This window comes from Lonchura striata, chromosome 14, assembly GCF_046129695.1.
Source record: "Lonchura striata isolate bLonStr1 chromosome 14, bLonStr1.mat, whole genome shotgun sequence".
NCBI classification, from domain to species: Eukaryota; Metazoa; Chordata; class Aves; order Passeriformes; family Estrildidae; genus Lonchura; species Lonchura striata.
Window position 1 is genome coordinate 12,682,178 of NC_134616.1, and position 25,831 is coordinate 12,708,008.

The following is a 25,831-nucleotide window of genomic DNA, read 5'->3' on the forward strand; positions in this document are numbered from 1 at the left end:
GAAAAGAGACAATGTAGCACAGAACACTTCATTTGGCTTCCTGGGCTCAATGTGAGGATGAAGAAATCCTAAAGGTTTCTGGCTTCAGAACACTAATATGTGTAATTCTGCAAAGATATCTGTGTCATAATCTTGGACTAAAAGCAAACCAAAACAAATAAAAATAATAAATAAATAAATTTCTCCAGCAGCACTTCACTGATTATTAAAGATTTGCTGGTAAATGGTTTCTTACTGTGTGTAGAACATTTTAAATCCATTCCATATAGACTAAATCACGTTCAAATCCTGGATTCCACAAATGTACACTGTGCTTTGCTGCTGTACTAGTAAAACTGTTCAGCTTTCATCCCTTTATAAGCCTTGTGATATTTCAGATCATGGAGGCAAGTTGTTACAGGAGAATTTTAGCTTTTATCTTTTTAGTAAAGGTATATTTTCATCATTTTGGCAGAACTAAGAAAAGTTCCCACTGGCCACAACAGACATCTGATGGCTTTCCCTCCTTTCACACACCTTTTCCCAAATTCTTCAGACATCTGATATCATATCCTGTAAGCAAGTAACTCAGGCTGATACATGTAAATAAACTGTAATAGCTACTCCTGCTTGATTATGGCCCTGCTAAATACAGGTCCATTGCGGGGCCTTTAGCAGGACTGTCCCACTTGAGGCAGACACCAAGCCCTTATCTGCTGGGCAGGGTGTGGCAGCCCTCGGAAGGATTCCCGGCGCTGGGTTTGACTGCCTGCCTTTGATCCCTCTCCTGGAGGTGGTAGGTGCACAGCTTTGACCTACTGAACTGAGCTATGCTGATGTGGCCAGAACACTGCAGTAATTATTTTTGCTTCTGTATAATACCAGCCCACCAAAATGCACATTCCTGTGTAACCTGAAAAATGAATAGTTTAAAAAACTCCAGGTGGTTTTTTTTTTTTCCTCTTCCCATTGATCTTTTATTTCATTCTCTAAAACTCAAGCCTCAACTCAAAAGACCTGAGATCAATAGGAGTTTTGACTAAATCAGAGCTATAAGATTTGGCCCACAGTTTCTAGAACTACTCTTGTAGCCTGAGAAACATTGCTAGTCAAATCTCCCAGTGATAACAAGCTGTGTACACACACTATTTACAGTGGCCTGATATAAACTTTACATTATAAACTCAGCACCTTTTTCTCTTATAGCAGCCTGTTTCATATGTTCAAATCTTGTTTGATGGCACTCACAAAACCAAGCAGTTTGCAATTTCTGAAACATCCAGGGAGATAGAAATCAAATGGTGCTCAAGCCAGTTAATTAAAACATTTCAGAATCTTTCACCTGCGGAGTCATGCTGTTTTGTTAAGAGAAGAATTGAGAGACTAAGAGAGCAGGTGCTGCTGCAAGCTCAGATTGCCAGAGAAAATCACTTTATAGAAGCCCATCAGAAGTAGTCTGACTACAGGATCTAATAGAGAGGGCAGTGTATGCTCATTGCTTCTCATTACCTGATTGTGAAATCTTTAGTTTAGGAGAGCTCTTATTGAAGTCAATAGGGATTTTCCCAGAGTCAGACTGCAGGATTGGGACCACACTGTGCCATTATGGTAGATATCACAAAGACCAGGCTGCCTATATTAGAGTTTTCAATGGCAGCATCTGATCTGAAGCCAAATGAATTTAATAGAACACTTTCCATTTATTTCATTGCAGATCAGACCAGGGGAAGAGTCACCTAATGGCTGAAATAGTAGAATGAAGCATCCTTGAAGTTGTTTAACAGGTTGTGAATATATATATATATTCTCTCCCTCAAGGAAAAAAAAAAAAAAAACCAAAAAACAGCAGTTATTAAGGACTATGAAATGATAGCCCAGAAAGGAAAAACACCTAAGCTGCAATCAGCTGGAATGATGTGCATCCTGCTTGGTATTTCAGGGCATCATTTATTGATTTTTAATGGAAAAGAATGTTAAAAGGTCAGAAGCAAACATCTGCACACCACTGCACATCGAGCAGTACCAATGAAGTCAATGATGCTTGATCCATTTGTGCAGAAAGACTAAGGCCAATGCTTCCAACACCAGTTGTCCAAGACTTGTCCTGCTGGGAGGTCTCTTGAGCCGTGGCTCTAGAGGACCCCCTTGAAATCATTGCCAATGTATGCAAGCAAGAGCATTTGCCTCAGTCAGCAATTTGCAGGACACAAGCCTTACTCTGTGGGATCCTTGGGGCAGAGGGGGTAATGTATCTGCATTTAAGTGGATGCCCCAGTCCTACTTAGGATTGTAGGTAACAGCATAAAAGCACGCAGCTTCTTTCCAGAAAAACTAAAAGAAGGATAACTAGAGGATATTTTAGAGGACTTGTCTGAAAACACTGCCTTCAGGAAGATACTTTCCCAAACCCTTGTATTCCTACTAGGTTTTTAAAATGCAGTCCCACCTTCCTACTCACCCCAATAAAAACTGTAACCAAGATAAGGCATTTTTACTGGGTTGAATCTTGGTTTTTCCCAGTGAACTAATCCCCTTCTGGAAGTTCACCTTTGCTAGGAGAGATGCATTACCTCTTTTTCATTGCTGCAGCTTTGTGTTAGCAGGTACCTTTGTGTTGCCCCAGAAGACAAGAACATGGACTTTACAGAAAAGAGGGAGATATTCAGAAAGAACAAGTGACAGAAAGATGGATGTGCAGTAATGAAGCTTCTTTTTCCAACTTATCTCTCTGTTCCCTCCTGTGAGTGAGCCCAAACCAGTAAAGCATTCTCCTAGTCTCAACTGTACTGCTTGATATATGTGTGTGAATCAAAGCAGATGAAACTATAGTCCACAAGAGCTGTCTTTGTAACATACAGGATTTTTTCTTAAAAATATCATGAAAAGATGATTCTATTGTAATATATATTCTGTGTTTGCAAATGCACTATTGTTTGATATGTGTTAACTTCCCAGGGCTCGTAGCATGCACTATTGCCAGTAACCAGCCCTCTCAAATGAGCACACCAGTCAAGATGAGATTGCCTCTGAAAAATAAAGAAGCTCATCTGTACAATCTGTCCTTCTGATGCCCCCTCCCCATCTTAGATGTTCTTTTAGAGAAGTAAAGAGCCTTTTAAGCAGTTGCTTCCTTTCCATCGCTGTTCTTTTCTAATAGGCTCAGTCCTTGAGAAGGGTACTGAACTGGAGTCAAACTGGAGATTCCCCATGCATCTACTTCTTCACTTGCCAGCTACTGTAACACTGAATCATCTTCCAGGCTAAATTCATTACATGTTAGTCCTTTTATGAAAACTGGTACATATTATGATGGTATCAATGTCTGATACCATTTTAAGACAAGTCTTTGGGCAAGATTTTCTCTTCACTCCTGAATAGGGAATGAGTAAATATAACTACTCTTCTAGGTGCATTTTCCTCGGGAAGCAAACCTAGACTTTCTACACCAAAATCCCTAAGTACCACTATCTCACATGAGAGGACCAAAGCTATGAGGTGGATGGGAAGCCATAGCAGATTGAAGCGTCTGTGCACATACAATTGGGACAAAGAGCCATACGAGTCAGGATTTCACATGCGTGCATAATTATATGTTACCCAGCAATTATGTGGAGAAAGCACTGCCCATCCAGATCTGCAACAGCTACTGTGAACACACACAAAGCATCTACATGCTGCCTTATTGAGGAACAGGAATAAAACAACTTAAAAAAAATCACCAAAGAGGACAAAAAAAGCATATGTTAAGGTATGATTGACAGCTGCCATAATGGACTGTCATGTCAAAAGAACTGCCTTGCTAATTCTCTTACATAATGAGCTAGATGCTAGGCTCTCCTTGCAAGTTTGATTGTGCACCCTTCCATCAATCTTACCGACATCTTGGCATCTAAAATACAGCAAAACCACTTAACAAGGGCTCTTTAAACAGGAAAGAGGAGGGATGTCTCTGTGTATTAAATGTGATGTGGAGGTTGCTATGGTAAATTTGAATATGAGAACATTGCAGTGCAAAATTCCATACTGGTGGCTAGAGCTGAGGCTAGCCATGCCTTCAGGTTCTTTAGGAATACTTGGATTGCATTATTCGATCTGAGAAAAAATATGGTTCTGGTTCCACTTCCATTGTAAGGATAAAAAAACCTGCCTTTGTCTAATTCTTTTCTTTGTGTGCGTCTGTCCCCAGAGTATTGATGAGGAGTATCCAAAATGGGTTGCTGTATATTCTCTCTGCAGCTTTCAAATATGGGGCTCCATCCCCCATGACTCCTTCAGTAACTAGGACTGGAAATATATATGCATTTCTCTTTTTTTTTTTTTTTCACTTCAGCTGGTTGTCACAGTTACATAATGCTGCCAGTTGTAATCGCAGCTCAGTGGTGTTGTTAGGCAACTCCGTTAGCTTTAGTTATTGAATTGAAAATTGCCATATAGGTGTCGACTATCTGCCCTGCAGTTCTGGTGATTATAGCTTTAACTATTGGCACTTGCCTCATTACCAGTTCTCCAAGTTCCCATTTTGCTTGCCAGATTTATAATCCACAGAGCCCCTTGAGCTGTGAACTGCTCCCACCCAAGCAATTGGAGATTAATTGCCAGCTCTGCTACAGGGCCCTGTAGCAGAGGGGGACTGAGCTACTCATCAGAGTGGAGTTTAGTGTATAAACATTTACTGTTCTCGGGGTTATTTCATGTTTCCCTTTTAGAAGAAATTCCATAAAAAACCTACTGATTTCCCAGCTCCATCATGACATTTTTGTACATTTTTGTTGTTTCTACTCATTTATTATTGCAAAAGTACCAAAATAAGTAGCACACTACAAGCTCACTAATATCTCCACTGTGGCCCGTAGAACACAGGAGCTTCCATCACCATTATGCCTACTTTATCCAGTGCCCTTGGAGTTATTTATTATTGCTTATGCTTGTTCCATTTATCTGTTTCTTCCAATTTTTTCTTGATCACATTTTAAAGTTTTAATCACCAGTTTAGCCTATATTCCCTTTTGGTCAAGAAACATTCCTCTCCACAAAGTATCATTTTTTGCATGCACAATTCCATTGTTCTCCCTCTGCAAAAATCAAACTGTCTGGCAGACAAGTCCTGGGCTGACTGAGCACAAATGCTGATCTGACTATTCAGTATGATCCTCACAACTGGAGTTATTTTCAACACCCTCAAACTTCCCTCTTTCCAGCACTTGGCTGGTTTCAACTTTCAGGGGTTTTGTGCAATTGCTAACAACATTAGAGCCTTCTCTGTGCTTTTGTTTAAACACATTTAACAGGATTCTTGACTTTCTTTAACTCAAGGATATTCTCCTAAAGCACCTCCCTCCCATGGCTCCAGAAATCAACCCCATTCTTTGCGCAGCATCTCTGACAATAACAGCACCAATTCTGTCTCACCCAGCCAACCTCTACAGTTTTCACAGTCAAAAACACCAGCCACGAAGAAACAAACTTCATACCTGAAATATAAGTTCTCCAGCTCTGTCAGTACACTTGTTTAGCTAGGATTTCTTACTCTTCTCATGTTCCCATATCTCCTCACTGTAGTGCCAGGCTCCTCCAGTGCTCCTTCTTATTTAGCCTTTTCTCTTACCTCTCTCCCAGCTGCACCCAGGAAGCCTCAAAAGCTTCATGTCCCTGCAGGACCCTCCCTTATTTGCCACAGCTGTTGCCAATTTACTGCTTTAACTGCTCAATTATTAGAATTGCACCAAGGTATTTAAAAACTTGTGGCTGTACCTTTTAAATTCACAGGGTTAGATGTGACTTTCTGAAAGCATGAACAGATACGGGGAAGTTACCAAGTTGGTTTTATTAACCTTAAATTTCACTGCTGTCCCTTATTTTTTTAACACTTCTGATAAAATTTCCCCCAATATTTCTGTGTGTATTTTTCGAAGCTGTATGTCTGTTTTGGCCACATATTTGTTCAATTTGCTTATGAGCACCTTGGTAACAAATTCATCCTCTGGGTTCCTGAATCCTCCTCCCATATACAACAAGTCTTGCCCATTCTGCACATCTCAGTTTAATGTGAGTGAGATATTTGCACAGGCACCGGGAGTGAAATTTGGGGTGGCAAGAATATTTATGTGATGAAAGCACATGTTACAGACTGTTCAGCTCCTGATTTCTAGCTCTCACAGGCCTTCTTGGTGATCTTGGATACTGCTCTACTCCTTTATGACTCAACTTCCTACCTGTAAAATGATGAGGATAATCTGTTTGAAATGAGTGGTGCTTGTGAGGTTGTAGGGAAAAAACTACTAGACAGGAAAGTAAATAGAAAGATAAAAAGATCTTTTGCTCTCATCTGTTGGAGTAAGGTTTTTTTTTCCACCTAGCCCTCTTCAGAGTACTTGAAAGTGAAAAAAGAATTGTGTTTCTCAGTGGGCTAGATAGTCTCAGCAAGAGCATTTCTCCATTTTTAAGAAGTATCTCTCATTTCAGTTGTCATTCAGGGAATCTGTTTTGTTTGGGTTTTTTTTTTTCCCCACTTGTGTATCTGTTCTACTTCTAGCTTTGTTATCTTGAGTTCAAAAACATTTCCACTCTTATTATTCAGATGGTTTTGTGTTCAGAACTCCAGACATCAGCAGTATATGACTTGTAACACGACATTTAATATTTTTTCAAGTGTACATTTCTCTATGGGGCTTTTGAAATTTCTTTTAGTAAGGGCAATCTTTAAGAGAAGGAAAAAATAATCATGGCTGTCTTGCTTTGCATTACCATGTAAAATCACCTTTCTCCTTTTTGCAGTTTTGTGGTTTCTTCTATGACAGTACAGATTAATGGATGCATTTTTTGTTTCTCAGAAAGATCTAATCATAGCACGGAAAGAGAAGAGAAGCCAGGGAGAAGCCTCTGATCAGCCAACTCTCCCTAGATCAAATGCTCTCTGTTTGGGAACATCTGCCTTAAAACATACCACCTGTTCATGAAAAAATACCAATAATAAAGTGCTCATATGTCAGATAGTGCAAGGAATGTTTAAAAGCTTATAATAATCATTCCTTGTAAAGTAACTAGGTTATAAATTTAAGCTGAAAATACTGAAGAACCAAAGAAAGTATATCTGCCTCTGTGGTTGGTATGACAGAATGGTACATGTACAGCCATGAGCACATTATAACATTTGATATTTTTAATCAAATCCCATTTTAAGATGTGATGTGTGTTACTCCACTAAAGGTCATTTTAGTTACAGTAGCATTAAGGGTTTTCAATAAAACATTTTAAATGCCAGTTATATAACTGCTTTTAAAACATTTAACAGCCACATTGGTTACATGACCTGAGACAAAGGATATTTTCTCAGCACTTTGATATATTGTGGCTAGATTATCCTTATGGGAATGTTCAGTTCCATAATGGCCTCAGGTCATCCCATAATATGTGGTATAGGATTTTTTTCACCAAAACAATAATTGCTAATGAAGCCAATGGTGATGGAAGTTCAATGACATGGCAGAGGATGAAGACTGCAGTCAGTAATAGCAGCAGACACTGGCCAGTACAAGAAGTTCATCAGCACTATTCAAGGACAAAGTGATGTAGCAATAAGGAATGAACACACACAGATCTGGGTCTTAGCCCTGCATGGACATTACCAAAAAATAACTCAAGGAAACAGAAATTCTTTCCTCCTCTGCATTTCCAAGAGTTTTTGCACCATTAAAATATGCTAAAATATGAGATATATGTAAGACAGGATATGTAGGATATAGTTTCAGGACTTCATAGCCAGGTGTACCTGGGCACATACAGAGATACACCATTCCACACCTCTCCTGTGGGGTGAACAAGCTCCATGTGATGTACAGGAGACTCATGCCAGATCTTATTAGGGTAGACAGCTATTTCCTGTTAGGTTCTCTGCAGAAAGGTATCAGTGGAGCAGCATTTTCAGCTGTGGCATCTCCCCTGCCAACTCTCAGATGCTGAATCCCACTCCCAGACCCAGCAACCTTTTTGACTTACAATCCACGTGGCAGATCACCACCCAGTCAACAGGACACATTCCTCTCTGATTCTTTAAATTTTTTTTTCTTACTTATCTCACTGGGTTTTGGGTTCTTCTAGTTACAGCCACCTATCCACCTATTCCTATGCAATCCTGGACTGTGGAGCATGGATGGTGTTGGCAGAGGGTCCTAGCCATGTCTGCAGACTTCTGCTCCCTCAAAGGAAAGCAAGTGGATTTTTTTAAATAAAAAGAAAATAATTGTTGCAAAAAGTGAAATAAAAATAATATATCATTATTTTCTTCTGCTCTTAGCAGATTTACTTGATGACCTTCTGAGGGCCTGTCCAGCATGAATTATTCTAAGAAAATGTGTATATTTGTTGAAAAGCAATATAAGAAAAACCAACAGTGGCAATCCTTTTTCACTGCTCTTAGGCATCATGTCTTCCTCAGTGACTTCAGGTCATAATGAAATTAAGAAGTTTCTGTGTTTCAGAAAAATATCTTTCACAGCCAATTTTATCATGAGCCAATGAAATAAATGTTTCCAAAGTGAACAGCTGGCATCTCTTTTCATAAAAGATTCCCTTTTAGAACACTATTTCCAAACAATATTACAGTGGCTCCATTCACATGGCTATAGTTAAGACTGTGTCAATACTTCTCTTATAAACCTTGTTTTTCAAGGGTTTTTAACTTTACAGCTGAGCCATAATTAGCTGGGATTTGAATTAAGGCACAAGATTTTAGTCTGTCTGTGACGGCATTTTTGCTAATACTAATAAAATCAGTTTTAAATCATGGAAAAGTAAAACTCAATAATTTCTATGCATAAAAAGGATTCTTGAACATTCAACAGCTTTGATTTTAAAAAAGGGATTTGGACAAGTAATTAGAATGTACTATGATCTCCATATTTTTTGTCTTTTAAAAAGAGCAAAAAAAATACACTTTAGAAACTCAGTTTGACAAACTGAGAAAAAGAAATAGAAATTTATTAGAAATTAATTTAATATAAATTAATAGAATTTAATATAAATTAAAATCGAAGTAGATGGTCATTCCTTAATTTATGTTGTTATGAAGAATGGATACAATGGTCTCATTAAAAGGCACAGAATCAAGCTTGTGTTCTTGCTGGCATGTAAGAGAGTTTTTAATACTTGATATCATTTTGTTTGAGTATTTTATGACAATACCAATTTGCATCCTGCCTGTTGTTTTATGGGCACTTCAGTCTCAGCCAATAGCCCACCTTTCTGCACCCCCTGTTCCCGAAGCCGCTCTTCATCACAGTGCAAAATGAACACCTCCTGTTTCTCATTCCAGTCATCCTCAGCTGGGCTCCTCTGCCAGCCCAAGCCACCCTTTCAGCACGAGCCCACCCTGGTTCCTGTCGCTGGGCTCTCCTGCCTGCATCAGGATTGCACGGCAAGGAGAGCCAGATTTGGTTCACTCACCACACATCTGAATGGCAGCAGCTGGTGGCTGTCTCCGGAGGGAACAAACAGTGAGGAATATTTGAGTGACACAGGGTGGGTACAGCCAAGGACCTCACCCACAGACAGAGTGACCTGTGCATTAATACAACCACATATGACCCTTTCTTCCCTGTGTTGGCACTTCCCATGTTTTCCCCCTTCCTCCCTTACCAGGCAGTTCTTCATGCACCCCGAATTTGGTAACAATCTTGGTTGAGCTGGGAGACTTTTTTCCTAAACAGGAGGATAACTGGGGTGATTTGGAAATACACCTGTTTTAGCCTAGTATGTTATCTCCAGTGATGCTGCACAGAGCAAAAGGGATAGACTTTCACCTCAGTGTTCCAACACTGGAAACAAACACAAACCTTTAACGTTAGAGTGCAAACAGCAGCCACAGAGCTCTCCTTGTTACCACTGCTGACCGATCTGTTTGGGAATTGCAGGCTAGGATGATCCCTCTCAGGCCAGAGTTAACTGTATTACACAGTCAGAAGCCTTCCTGAACTCTGTGGCCATCACCCTCCACAAAAGCATTAAGTTAAAATTGATTCTTGGAATTCAAATGGAATCAATACTTCCCAGGAGACAGACGGGCTTTTCTTTTCTACACTGAGAAAAGAATCAGTGTCTGGAATTCTGGTTTAAAGTTTTCATCCAGCTACAGGACACCACCAGGAAAAACCAGCAGAGACTTGGGCACCTGCTTTTTTGCCTTGATCCTAGAATTTGATATTTTATATAAAGGGATCTTGCTGTTGCTCTTGCATGCAGCTTTTTAGACTACACAGTCTGGCTCAGGCAAGAAGGACATGCTTATTATTTTTTGGAGCTTTTTAATTTTTACATGTAGCTGAATCCTCTAGGTCAATTGTATCTGCAGGGGTGGGAGAGGAATTTAATTGCTTTTACTTCCTACCTTCATCTCAGGGTGACCAGTCCATTAATAATGCACAGGAAGCAACTAGGAAATGCATGGTAGATTAGGGATTAATTGATATTTGGAAAGATTTCAATCCACATTTGAAGGAAAAGGTTATGCACTGTAGTCCAGCTCTAGTTACTATGTGCATTTGATTATTACTTCTTACAGCCCTGCTTCTTCTGGTTTTAGATCTGTTTCCCCCCTTCTTTGGCCAACAAGGCTTTTACAACAATTTCTTTGTTTTTCTTGATAGAGGTATTTCTATGTTTCTGATACACACCACCCAATATCAAATAAATATACATATTTCTCTGTATTTCCCACTAATTATGAGCTTTTTCTGCACTGACACCACCCACAGTTCTGTTATGAACAATTTGACTTTCCAAAATGTTATTGATTTCTCTGCTTGGAAGGTACAAGATTAATAGCTTTAGAGGCAGAAGTCCTTCAATCCATTCACTGAATAGGTGCTGCAAGCTTGCTTCAATGCCTGCAGATGTGCTTCAGCACATCACTTTTAGCTAGAAACATGTGAGACACTTCTCAAATCAACAAGGCACTAAAATACAGGAAACAGATGGGTAATTCCAGTGATGTCAGGGCAGGAAGGTATGATTTAGTTGGTTTGAAAAGGACGAGCCTGACAACTCAACTTGTTTTGCCATAGAAATGATAATGACTTCAGTAACTTAAGCCATTTTAGAGGCTCCAGAACAGCTAATACTGACACCCATAAAACCAGTAACTACTGATAGCAGAACTTGACTCTAGCTGTCATGAATAAGGGATGAGTGTAAAGACTAGAAGACCCAATAGTAAAGATATATTAGATTATTTTAAGACCTTGAGAAATTCACCATCTTTTCTCAAAGCTAGTTACATTAAAAATAGACTAAAGTAAGGAATGTAACATAAATGTCCAGTTACAAGCACTTTGATAATGTTAGGTGAATTGGGCAAAGACCTTTTGAGGACCCCTGGTGTTACAGCAGCTTTTATGATGGTATTTGAATTTGAGAGTAATGGATTCTTCTAAGCAGCTATAGCCAGACTATTTGGAAAAGGTTCAGGGCTGCTAAATGCACACTGCAGAGAATGTAAAATTTGAGTGGCCATCTCAATTTAGGACTAAAATGTCAAAGGAGAGGTAGACCTGTGTTTCATCTGTGGTGCCATGAAGTATTTGGAATGCTAATGATGGAAACACTTAAGTACTTTTGTAATAAACTGCCCCTTTGGGAGCAGAACGAGACTAGTTACAAATGTCTGTCAGGATCCAGTGAGTAAAAAACAGTGATGCTGACTGTCCTTTGCAGGAATTGGTTGGGATTGGACAAGTTCATCTCCTGAGCTAGTAAAGGCCACATCATAAGTGACTTTCACAGCCTACCAGTGAGTGTTTTGCACTGCCAATGCAGTTCTAATTCCCACTTTGACAAATCAAGAGAAAGGGAAAGTCATTGAAATATAAGAAGTACCTCAAGAAGATGCCCTGGAGGAATCTTTGCTCACCTCACCATATCACATGGTCATAACAGCTCTGAAAATGCCACCTTTTTGCCATTGCATGACATCTTATTCTAACATCCTCTGTCTAATGAGTATGAACAGTAAGCAGCATATCCTATATTACAGTATTACATTTAAAAATATGCTTTTTACAACTATTGTTAAGAGCAGTTTTCAAATCCCTTCAGTATTTTTAATCTATAGAGGTATTTGGATTATTTTGCTAATTCTGGTTTTATTAATGTATTTGGTGAAGGTTATCTGAGTTTTGTCTCTTAATCTAGGAGACTTTGCAAGCACTATTTGCAAGCACTGATTTATCTGCTTTGATTCATTAAATAAATTAAGAAAGAATTGTAAACTGTAGTGGTGCCACAATGGAGTAGTTATGCTTTATTTTAATTAAAATCAGAATCTAAAAAATATTCTATTCAGCAACTATCTACCTTGCTGTTCTTGGCCTAGTTTCTTCAAGTACCTAGAGATTCTGCTGAAGTCTTCTTTTGCTCAATCTGCCAACTCCAGAGCTGCATTCTGTGTACAGCTCAGACTGCAGGCACATTTTCAGCCAAAAGAATCTGAATTCTCTGGTCACAAGCATTTGTGTAAAGCCAGTGTTGCTTTTAGATAAATCTGCTCTACTTTCCTCAACTTCCAGGCTTTGCAACTTGCTGTGGTTGCAAGCTTCCCCTATAACATTTGAGGAAAGAAGACTCTTCCATTTCTATTTTACTTTCCACCCTCCATAATCCTTTCCACCCTTTACTTTCCACCCTCCATAATCTCTGCAGGAGCCCAGAAATTGTCACGGGCAAACCTCTGGCTCCAGCAAGTTTTCTGACCAAGAATCACAAAAAAAATAACAAAACTTGTGCAATCATCATAGCACAAAGCAATACAGGTTTTTTCAAACAGAGGAAACAAAACCTAAAAAGAGTTTCCTTACCTTTGGTGAAACTCCCAGCTATGTGGTTTATGGCTGGGCCTCTGTTCTTAGTCATGTCCAACATATCCTGAGTTCTGCTGGAGAAAGTGATTGTAATTACCAATCAAATAAATTTGAGTTTCCATCACAGCTTATTTTTCATTTTAGTTGGCAGTGATCTCATCCCTCTCAAAACTAGTAACATATTGCCTTGGAGACCACAGGTTACCTGAATGTTGCTAGGATGCACCATTTGCCTGATTCTCTCCTTTTCCTCAGCCACATTGCCCACTCTCTGTGCAGTTAATCCATTTGGATATTGCCATTCTGTACCCCTGTGCTGGGAAGTTCCTAAGTGGCTGTGTTGCTTACCTTCCTTCTCACTGCACTGTGCTTATCTTGAAACACTGAACAGATAATATTTGCATGTGCATTTATTCCCTAGATGGGCTGTGTCGGCCTTTTGTGGGAAATGTTGCAAACTGACCACAAATGAAGTTGATGTGAAACAGAAAAACAGGTGGACAGTGTTATATATATGGATAAATTGGGAGGGGATGTGGAAGACAGAACAATCTACTATCTAAACTTCTATACAATCAGTACAGTTTATCTGATTGACCTGTATTACCACTGGCAGCAAAAAGCTCAAGTTGGGAAGCCCTTGTTGTATACTGACAGCAAAAGGAAATGGGGTGGAGAAACCTGAATGAACTGAGTTGAAAAAAATAAGTCACCCAACTACCTTTTCCTTCCTAATCATCATGTTTTAATACAACAGAATAAAGTGGCATATAAAAGGGTAATGTGCATTTTCTTCAAGGACTTGTTGAAACCCATAATACAGTAGCTTTGTAATTTACTGTAATATGTACACAATATAAAGGATCAGGAGCAGAGTACTTTCACTATATTTAGAGATAATGCTGCTTTTCTTTCATAGGCTTGATATAAACTTTGATTACATAGCATTTCTTTAATTTGCTGCTATTCAAGAAAACCCTTAGAGCACTGCAGCATGCAATACCTCTCTTTTACATTTGCATTTTTTAATTTGCATTTTTTAATTTCCCAGACTGCAGCTCCACACCTACACAGGCTTCCCCTGTGGGAAGGAATAGAATATATTTCAGTATGAATGATACTGTTTTTCTTCTCAAATAGCTGTAATTATTAATTCCAGAGATTTACAAAAAAATCACTTTGCTACTGTTTCACTTAAGTGTGTAGGGTTTTTTTCCTAACTAACATCAGATGCCAATCTATTGCTCCACTGGTACCCATTTTAAATAGGGCAGCCAAGCAAAAAGTTCAGACTGCTCAAATGACTGGCTTCTGCTCTCAGCAGCCTGCTCCTGCATTCCTTGCATACCCCAAAACGACACTGAGTGCAAGAGGAGTTTGGTGCTTTTAAAGGAAGAGCCATTATGTCCATAATATGTTAAGCCCCCCTGTGGCACATTAATGGCAAGAATCTAGACCAGGTTACTCAGCACCACAGACTCTTTACTAACCAGCAGGGACCAGTTTAGTCAATGCCTTTAAACATGTACTAAACCCTACGTTGTAGGAGCTGGGGTATGTGCCTGTGGCCTGGGTGATCCACATTTTAAACCCCACTGTTACTCCTTTGGATGGGGACCTCAGCCCGGATCTCTTCCATCTCTTAGGAGTATCAGGCTCTTCCAAAACATTTAGAAAAGGAATATCCTATAAAACAATGCTTATATCACTCACATGGCAAGTGACAAAGTTTGAACGTCTCATCAAGTAATTCAACCACTGGTATTTCACTGCATAAAACAAAAATTGTAGCAGTGACACTGGAAGGGGCTAAGAGGGCCCACAGCACTTGAAAATCTTGGTGGGCAGAGCCCTTCTGAGACCTAAATTTAATTCCATATGCCAGATTTGCCAGAGAGACATTTAGCTTTCCATTTCCTAGATGTCCAATTAGCAGAAAAAAAAAAAATAAAAAGAAATTATTACTTCCTCACTCTGTTTGGTAGAGAAGCATTAGCTTCCTTTGTGTATCAACCTTCAAGAGAAATTTCAGAATCCCAGGTGACCCCTATGCACTCAGAAGCAGAGAGCTGTCCTTCCCTGGGAAATCTGCTCCTGTCTCACCCACTAGCTCCCCTTTCAATATGCTGGCTCCTGGGACTGTAGTTTTTAACTTCCCCACCTGGTCCAGCTTTGCAGGCAGAATCAGTGCCTAAGTTGGATTTCTCTATCTCACACAGAGTCTTTCCCCTTAAAAGCCTGGGATGCTAAATTCGAGGCATGACATAAAGAGAGAAGGCAACAAGCAAAATTAGACCTGGAAAAAAGATGGCAGCAGCAGGGCACTGGCTCTGCTGAGGAATTTAGCCAAGTACTAATGCCTGTCTGTTGGAGAGTATCTGTCTCCAGAACAACTCCATCCACAGGCTGAGGAACAAAATGAATTATTTTACTTTCTCTATCCAAGACCTTGCAAAAGTAAATTTACAAACACAGTGTGTCTTCCCAAGACTGAACGTTTGCTCACATGATAAGGTGGGGGAAAAAAAAAAACAACTTGGAAGACTTTATATAACAGTACCATCTCACAACACCTGCCATAAAAATATTTTATTTGTCAGTCTTTTCTTATCCCATGTCTCTTGAAGCTTAGCTAGGTTACTCCATCAAAGGGCAGAAGTAATATCATCACTTCAGATAAAAGAAGAAGAGGGAAGTGTGCTGTACACAATCTGCCCATCACATCAGCTCACAGTTACATTAACCAAAAAGGCACCACTCTATGAAGAGTTTACAGATAGGGCAATTCATGTCAGCTGCAGCTTCTTCTCAGGTATGGGAAAAAATGCTCCACTCTTACGTGGTACCTATAATTCAAAATACTGTACACAGATTAATTAATGGAAAGTTCTTTATGCACATCATTACACTGAGTCAGAGAAAGATTAAATAAATGACAACGCACAAAATTTAATAGACACGGGAAGTAGCAGAGCCATAAGCAACACTGAACTCCTGGATTTCAGAAAAAAACCCCAAAACCCTACTCTAATGCAACTATATCATTTCCCTTTCTTAAAATACATGTTTCAGACAGCAAATTCTGCTGTACACAGCACTGAGCACATCATCAGCTCTTTGCAGGTACTGAACTGAATAAATAATATTATCTATAATTCCAGTACCATGTTCTAAACCACTAAATCTATTGCAATTTGAAACCTTTTTATTTAACTGACTTTGGTAAAGATAATTCTGAAAGCTGCACTATCTTGGTATGATTAATTAATATGTAATAATAATGATAATCATGACCAATAATGCTGCTTTAATAGGGATTTAATCCTACAGATCATTTTATGAAAGCACTTTGATAATAATGAGTATTTATTCTTACAGTGTGTTTTCCATGTTAGCAACTTCAAGTACCATGATGATTAATAAAGCTAAAGAAATAAAGAGATATAAAAAAATAACAAGCTTATGAGATGGCTAATATGCTGAGTTTATTTAATAAACCTTACAAAATATAAAACTGTAAAGGACATTCTCTTGGGAGAAGGGAAAAAAAAACCCCAAACATAAAACCCCTTAAGGCGATGTCAGCAGGATTGAATTGACCTGTGTATCACTGTCATTTCCATTGTCACTCTAGCAAACAAAATAAAATAATAAATAGCATTTAGTGCATTATGGGTTAGGCTGTCAGCTGGTGTAAAGATGTGCACTGGCATTAATCTAAAGGAGCTGTGCATCTGGCCGAGCATTTTCAACAGCCTGCATAAGCATAAGAAAATCCTAATATGTCTTGTCCATGATGACTTCAACACCCAGCAGAGGAAGGACACATGTACTGTCAATGCTCACATCCTCTGGTGACAGTGGATATACTCAGCTACTTAGCTAAGTATTGGGACTGGGCATACTGAGATCTTTCAGGGGCTTTTTGGCTGCAATAGAAGTGTCTCTTGCTTTCCTTCTCTTGTGTTCCCACTCCTGCAGCTAAGCCAAAGGCTTTGGTATGACCCAAGGTAGATTTTCATAGATATTCATATCAGGCCAATAGAAAAATTCACCTGGTCCAAAAAAATCCTCCATAAGGGATCCTTTTAGCCTACAAAGAATTGCATAGGCAGCATTTTGCCAAAATAGCTTAGAAAGGAAATCACCTGAGTTGGCACAATTTATAGCAGCAAAAGAAATCTTCTGCAGGATGGTTTATATAATTAGGCAGTTTTTATGCACAGTACACAATCCTTATCAAAAAGCTTTTACTGGTTTGACTTCCCTGGCAAAGTCTTGGAAGTAGAGACCAATTTTAAGAGATCTATTCACCAGCAAAGGTCTCTCCTGGAAGGTGAAATTTCTTGGGTTGAGTAACTTTCTACTTTAAAGAGTCCCCTGAATTTGTTCCTACCTGGCACAGATTGTTCCCCTAGCAATGTGAAACCAGGAAGAAATGGGTTATGGATGTACAAGAGAGGAGAGAAGTCCCAACAAGAAGGAACAATGAAACATGAGATGCAAATGGAAATCATCCACAGTGATTTGCTCATGGGCTCCACAGCAATGTCCACATGTTGGAGCCAGGGAAGTGGAGAAGGGATTATCAACCTCAGATGTGAGACAGGGAGACAGAAGCAAGTCTTCGGAAGAAAAGTTGAAGAAACCATTGCAGGGAAATTCTGCAGTTCTTCCTCTTCATAATCATATTTGCTCAGGCAGTGTAGGAAATGATTGCACAGAAGAAGATACAAAAGAACAAAAAGAGATGCCAGGTAAACAGAAGCCCTCTGATAAAAGAGAAGCCCAGCTCATGGTCAAAGAAACTACATGACGATAAGAAATAGCTGGCATGTTTTGAATACACACTACATAAACACTGTCTGAAGTTCATGGAAGTACTGAATGGAACCAACTATCTCTTTGTTAAGGGGATGAACAAAATTTAATTCCAAATAACTATGAAGAGTAGCCTCCAGCCACAGAAAGCAAATCTGAACAGGAAGAGATCTTAGCAGATCCAATACCAGCTTTCTACACTACCGGTCGATCTGTCTCCAAACTAATATGTGAACAAAGAGAATAAAGGGCACATCATATTTTCTAGCTGAAGAGTAAATTATGCTGAATGAAAATACAAAGTCATAAAACATATTCAGGCTATTAGCTATGTAAGAATTGAGGAGAAGCTAGAGTGCTCCACACTGCATTCCTAGTGTTACATATGATAAGTAGAGACAATAGAAATCAGTGGGAAAAATTGACGTGCAGTGATTTCCTTCCCTGGGCCTCCTGCAATTTGCAGAACTCTGCAGAATTTATTGGGCTGCTTGGTCAGCTTTCTCTTATGCTGAAATATACTTGGATTTCAATGCTAACTAGCACTGCTACAAAAGGAGGGTAGTTATAAAAGGTTGATTTGCAAAAATATTTATAAATTCTGCAGCTTTCTATTTTTAGGTGTTCAATTTAAGGCTTCTGGTGGCTGCAGACATCTGTCTTGTCAGAGATTTCTCGGTGGTGCTAACAGAAGTGAAGACTTAGATTCATCATGAAATGGGAACTGGGACTTTGATTCTACAGAAAATAGAACCCAGAGGAGAATCATAAGCACACACATACATTTTCATTGCATATAAATGTTTCTATTATTCTGATGCTAAGATGATTTTTTTGCCTTTTCTTTTATATACCTTTTACATAACTTTTATGTATCCTTAGTATTCTTAGCATGAATACTTGTAACTCCTTAAGTCTGATAACTCAGCATAGCCCAAGTATTCTCTTAGGCCAGGAGAACAAACATCCTAACTCACAGTAAGACACCAGAAAACCCTACACTATCTTGGGAAACCAAGGTCATCTCTAGAACATAGCCTGTAAACTGGAGATTTGGCCCATTCAGGGGGGAATTCCATGGATGGGAGAATATCACACCATTCATCCAGGTCTCCCATTGGGGCATTCTTGTTAGATCTGTTAATTTACAAAGGTCTATAAATTGTATAGGTGATTTATTGTGTGTGTGCATTGCAGTGCATCCCACCTTGGCAAAGTGGTGCACCATAAAGATTCTTATTAAAATACTGAGGTAAAAAACCCTTTATCCTTTAACTGTACTGGCTCTTAATTTTCTAAGACCAGGATAAAGCATCCGTTTCCAGGATTGTTCAGCAATGGAAATAAATAGGAATTTTGTTAGGGATTTCCAGTGGGTTCAAGATGGAGCCTGGCTATAGTCAGTAACAGCTTTCAGGACACCAGCAAGTCTAGAACTATAGAGTCTTTTTGTATGGAAAAGATCTCTAAAATCAAGTCTAACAGTTAACCCAACACTGCCAAGTCTACTACTAAACCATGACCCTAAGTGCCATCTACACATTTTCTAAATGCCTTCAGGGACAGTAACTCAACCACTTTTCTGGGCAGCTTGTTCCAGTGCTTGACAACCCTTTCAGTGAAGGAATTTTTCCCAATCTCAAATCTAAAGCTCCTCTGGCACAACTTGAGGCAAATTCCTCTCGTTCTATTGCTTGTTATTTGGGAGTAGAGACCGACCCCCACCTGACTACAACCTCTTTTCAGGCAGTTGTACAGAGTGATAAGGTTCCCCCTGAGCCTCCTTTTCTCCAGGCTAAACAGCTCTCTCACCTGCTTCTCATCACACCTGTGCTCCAGGCTCTTCCTTAGCTCTGTTCCCTTCTCTGGACACACTCCAGCCCCTAATGTCTTTTTAGTCATGAGGGACCCAGAACTGAACACAGGATTTGAGATGTGGCCTGACCAGTTCCCAGTACAAGGGACAGTCACTGCCTGGTCTTTCCTCCCACCCAGCTTGATGCCATCCACATCTGAGGGTGCCCTCAGTCCCCTTATTCACATCATTAATCAAGATGTGATGAGCGAACTGGCCCCAGTACTGAGCCATGGTGCACACCACTGGTGACAGCCCCAGCTGGATGTAACTCCATTCCTCACCACTCTCTGTGCCTGGCCATCCAGACAGCTTTTACCCACTGAACAGTGCATCATCCAAGGCACGAGCAACCAGTTTCTCCAGGGAAATGCTGTGGGAAACAGTGTCAAAGCATTGGCCTGTCTAATTTTCTCCCTGCATAATCTCATGACATCTCTGTAGTCTTCCTGAGGAGGAGGAGACCCTCCTCGTTCTGTGTGTCCCTTCCTCCAAAAGTCATAAACTCTCCTTTTGTTCCTGAGTTACAGAAAAATCTCTCTGTGCAGCTGGGACAGTCTTCCTCACTGCCTAATCTTTTGATAGATGGGGACAGTCTGCTCCTGTGCTTTTACACTTTCCTTCTTAAAATACGTCCAGCTCTCCTGGACTCCCCTTCAGGACTGCCTCCTAAGGGACTCTGTCAACCAGTCTCTTAAACAGGACAAAGTCTGCCCTCTGGAAATCCAAGCATGTCTGTTTGTTGGACTCAGTTCAGCCTGATGTGAGCTCCTAAGGTTTGTGTTGCCTTTCACTTAGCCTGTGTTTCAGCAATACACAGCTTAATACCTCTGCTTAACCATGTACTCTTGGTTAATGGTTCCCTATGCAGTCTGTCAATGCTCTCCTCAGTTATTTTGTATTTCTGTATAATTTGTAATGTCATCTGAAGTAAAATTAGAGTTACCAGAAGCCCTTTTGCTCAGTGTTTGTGCTAGGAGACAAAAGTCCAAGACTTGAAAGGGAAACTTTTTCCTTGAAGGATTATCCCAAATAACATTTTCACAAAGGCCGGAGAGTGTATCATGCACAGAGAAGAGATAATGCAAAACTTCTCCTGGAGTCTGATAAACACCATATTTGAAGAACAGAAATGCAAAAGAGAGAGGAAAAACCTGCATGCATGTCTGTGGGATGATCAGCATAGACCATGTGATAGGCATGTGGTTAGTTATGGAAATTCTACTAGCTAGGAGAAGGCTTCAGAACAGCAGAGTCCAAAAATGTGATTATTCAGGCTATAAAGAATAAGAGGTGCAGGAATGTTCTGGAGTACATAGGAAGAGTATTAAAGAACAGCAACTAGGAAAAGTTTTTGGAAAAATCACCCTGCTTAAGGGACTAAACTCAGGTGTGGTTCACAAGGCAAGCAGTGTGCTTCTGCCATCAGCAAGGTACAGGGCATGGAAGGCAAAATTAAGCTCAAGAATGAGTTGGTAAAAACTGGGAGAATACCTTCTTGTCTCAGATCCAATCATGTGGTTTATGACATGGTTGGTTTTGATCAATTTGATTTGCATGCTGCAGCTTCTACTACAAAATCCAGCGCAGGATATAAAATACATTGTTTGTTCTTAAGATTTCCATTTTTCCTTTCCTATAAGGTTCAAAAGAATCATTTGCTTGTGCTATTTTGCTCATACCATACTTGAAAGCAGAAAAATGTGAACTGTTTGTTTATCCTCAGGGCAGGTGCTCTGTAGATTATCACAGTCAAGCTTTGTTGTTCTGCACTACAAAGTCTGCAACCTTGACCTGAGAGGTTGTTTTTTCCCATTTCCCCACCCTCTGAGAAAAGGAAAAATAAAGTGAAGATGGAGAAATCACTCTGCATTCTCAGCTAGTGCTCTGTCTTGCTTTAGTAAAGCCTTTGTCGTACATAAACATGTTCAAGTTTTCTAGTTACCTGTACCTGGTGTTAGTCAACAATGAAGCTGGTCTGGGGCTGGAATCATTGTCTTAGTATGGGTACAAAATCACAAAAGCAAACTTTTGTGGGAAATTCAGCAGTGTTAATTGTATGACTTGGCAATACTCAGGGGAAACCCTCCAGGTGACTTGTAAGGAAATAACACACATATATCTTACTTCAATATGAAGAAAACCAGAATGCTCATCTCCCTGCAGTCTGTTGACAACTTTACCCTTACACTGAATGATGACACACAGGTGGAATTATCTTGTCACATTAAGGATCTTTTAGAAAAACACATATAACAACAAAAGTCTGTAAAGGCTTTTTCCTCTCAGACAAATATTGGATAAATATTAAATTCTGGAGTTATTTCAAAAGAGTAAATCTGTAAAAAATACAAAATGTTTTCTATTTATTGGTGTGTAGGGAAAAGTAATACAGTAAATTACTGTTCCAATCCCATCCCCCGGTATGATCTGTGATACAAGATAAAAAAACAGATTGCAGCTCAAAACAGGAGGTGCAAAGGTGACTTTTCAAATCCCCTGATCCCAACCTAATTGCTAGACAGTCCCAAAGCATAAGTTAGAGCAGCTTCCAGCATCAGCATCTAAACATGATTTTTGTTCTAGTACAAAGCCCATCAGGCACCAGGCACCAATACCACAGGAGTATTCTCTGGGAAAAGAATTAATAGGTTCCAGAGCCATTTGCTTCATCAGCCTGGAGAAAGCCCTTTTAACTCTTTGCATAACTTCAGTATTGATAGTTTTGACCATATCTTCTGAGAATATACCACAGTGGCTGCTATTCATAATTTAACAATGTTTCTACAGTATCTTGTTGAAATATCCTCCTGATAATCGATGAGTGACTCTTTCATTATCCGAGTCTGTGAAAGTTTGTGTTTTTCTTCTTCTGCAGAAATTTAAAGGCTTTAAACAGCTATTAATCTCAGGTCTATAGCCCTCAAACTATATCTAATAATCTTGGAAATATTTTCTCAGGCCCAGAGAGACACAGATTTGAAACTTCTGACCAGACTGGTTCAATGGCTAAAGCATGAATATATCCCAGATGTTACCATGGATGTTTGTCTTGATTAGTCATTAAACTTTGATATGCATAGATACTTGGAAACAGATCACATTTTCTTAAAATTCCTACCAGTGAAAATTTGACAGTTATGAAAACCCTTTCTTCCTATGAATGCTGAAATATGACAATTATCAGTACATAGGGCCACTGGGTTTACACAGGACATTCACATAGGAATAAGTGAAATAATTATTTATCATGAGAGACAGAAATATTTCCCTTATTTCCTGCAGTGACAGAAGGGCAGATGGGACAAATGGGTTGGATTCTGATCACATGAGGTCATAGCTTGCAGGAATGAGTAAAAATTACATAGGGCTAAAAGCAATCTGAAATATATCTTTTTCTACAATAAGAATTTTGTTGGCTCTTGTATTTTAAAATGAGTCAAAGATAGTTGGAAACTCTATTAATATAAAATATAGAAGTTAAACTGTTTCATGCTTTTAGGTTCATTTGATAAAAGGAACTTTCCTGGTTGTGATAAGAACCCCTAAACCAACCCTATCTCTATTTAAACTTTGGCTGTTTCATCTCCTTCTCCAGGAGGACCAATACTCCAGCACCACATAATCAGGAGGCTGGCAGCTAGGACACCTCTGTGCTGAACAGTCAAACCCATTATATGTGAGAAAAAAAGAAACTGTGTCAAGGAAATCTCCCAATAGCTCTGCCCTTTGTCTTAAAACTAGAATCCCCAAAGTTCTTGCAGGGTTACAGGCCTCCAAAATAAATCAACTCTGCCAATTGTGAAACACCCTAGAGCATGTATTGGAAATAATCACTGTCTTTTAAAGTGACAGATTAAAATCTCTAGTAACAAAGTTCTTCTTCCTTAAGCAATCTGTAAGAAATGCCACTCACTCTTGCAGTGAAGGATTTGGGTCTGCTTCTGGATAGATTCCAGGAAGTCCCACCAGCCTGCTTCTGATCTTGCACCAGCAAAAAATAAATGTCAGTATACTGTATCAGAGGTACTTTGGTGCATGTCCAATATTAGGCTCCAGCTGCAGACCTGTGTATTTTTATGCTAACAAGTCCTAAGTTGGGCATGCAGAAGAGCTGTGCTGGAGGGGCCAGGGAAGAGTCCTATTTGGGTGCAGTAACTCAGCCACACAGTCCAGCTCCTGCTGGCTAGTCTGACTGACTTATGCCTCTGATGTTTGTCTCAATGCTGTCAGCATGCCAAGGAAGCACTGGGCACACAAAATCAAGGCAAATATCATGTCTCACTAAGCCAGTCATGAATGACTGTAGATACCTGCCTCCAAAAAATGTGAAAGCTCTTTAGCTAGAAGTGCCTCTTTGTGTGGTAATGTGGAGTCCTCTGTGTTGAAGTGAAAGGTCCTAGGCTGTAAACAGAGTATGAGACCATACCCAGAGACTGCTTGAGAGGAGTTCCAAATGCATTTAGTACTCTGCAGAAAACACCAGAAAAATCCTCAGTAGCTGCAGTGACCACAGGTCCAGCCATGTGTGCACTGTCCTCAACCCAAACAAAAAACTTGGCTCATGCCTGTAGTACTGGCCCAGCAACTAACTGCTCAAAGAATGTAAGAACAAATCTGGGGAAAATTATTCTTCAGTATAATTTCAGTTGAAAGAAAATATTTCTCAAACTGGGCAAACAGTAACTCACAATCAGGCCTTGAAGACACCATGATTAATTCAGTCTTTCTGAGTTTCCAAACAACTGCTCCAGGAAGTACAAATTACTTTTTTATTTATAATGGACTAACTCTGAAACCTAATGATGGCAGTTAAAAAAGAAAAGTTTAGTATTTCATTACCTAATAGCACTAGCAAAATATTTCGCCCAATATATCTACCCATAAGCCCCATACAATCTCCCCTCCACATGTGAAATCCATGTGTCCTCAATCCATTCTCCACTGATTTTGTACATGATATTTTGTATGACACAATTAGGCAATTTCAGCATAAAAAACCAGTTAGATTTCCTATACAACACTGCAGATGGAAAATGGAGACAATGGAAAAGACATTATGAGATATACTGAATATCATAATAGAAGAAAACCCATGGTGTGGCCCCTGTTCTGACTACATTATTCATTTTCATATTTAATTAATAAAAAACTTTGTCTAATTTCCACAAGGTTTCCAGCCTCTTGCAATAAAATACAGCCCTGGAATCTTGACATCCTCCTGCAAAATTCTGGTTGAGCTGGGTATTTAAGAGTAAAAATATTAATTTTAAAGAAAAGGCCCAAAGCCCTGATCACACAAGAGCTTTAATGCTTAAGCTATTGTAAACAATTCTGAACAACAGTTTTCAAGAAGAAAGTGCCTGTCTTGTCTACCAAATCTTTTGAAAAGCACCAGTTTTTGAGCAATATGTAAGACTAATGAAAATCAGAAGCAATCTCCTTGAAGTTAATAGAGATCAGATTCCAGGCTTATAAGCTTTTGCACACTGAATTTAACTATCTGTCATGCCTGTGAGGTTACAGCACAGACCTAAAAGAAGGTTTGGTGTAAGATCAGTGTTATGGAAAGAGTTTCATTTAAAATACCATCTTTTCCCATCAGACATGATAGGAGATTTATTATTCCAATATTATTGTTGAAACTAGAAGAGAGAGAAAAAATAAACAGGAACATATATTTTCATTTTATGACGGTGAACAACATTTCATACTGTAAACATATCTTGGTCTATAACATTTACCCACTAAAAAATAATTTCAATACAGTCCTTATTGCTAGCTCGGCAGAGCCTCTCCAGAACATTGTGTTAATGATTAATATGAAGTCAGTGGAATTCCACAGTTGCTGAGAGTCTTGTGCCCAAGAATGAACTGCATTGCTAAATCAGCAAAGACAGTTGTCAAGGTAACCTCTATGTAATCTATTTAACTGGCTCCCAAAACACCAATCAAGGTCAGATAACGCACTCAAGCACCATATGAACACACTCATACGGCATAAAGCTTTGTATCAAGACAGCAGGGAGGAAAAAACCTCATTAGGAAGCAGGGGAAAAAAAAATTCAGTTTTGAGAAGTGTTAATTGGGATTGCAGTTAGCTTTGTGGGGAATGCATGCTGCTCATCTGAATATATTTTATCTATAGTAGAAGTAATTTCACTTCAGTTCAGTTTGAATGGTAATATCCTTCTACTAGTGTTAAAAAAAAAAGACAAAATAACCCACCCAAAAAGTAAAACCAGCCACATATAAATTATTAATTTCATTTATTGTTTTATTAATGCATATCTGGCATCCACACTCTGATACAGAGTTCTCATTTTGT

General features: G+C 39.3%; 1 protein-coding gene across 2 annotated transcripts in view; it reads right to left on the bottom strand.

The window, feature by feature from the left end:
- Nucleotides 1-25,831, bottom strand: part of MAMLD1 (mastermind like domain containing 1) — a 249,775-nt gene that overhangs the window by 113,320 nt on the left and 110,624 nt on the right. Inside the window, exon 4 of one of the 2 annotated variants that reach the window (XM_077786557.1) lies at nucleotides 12,825-12,898. The gene's annotated coding sequence lies outside the window, so the exon portion shown is untranslated. Of the gene's footprint in view, nucleotides 1-12,824; nucleotides 12,902-25,831 lie in introns of both variants that reach the window. The other variant, XM_077786558.1, reaches the window with a different exon arrangement.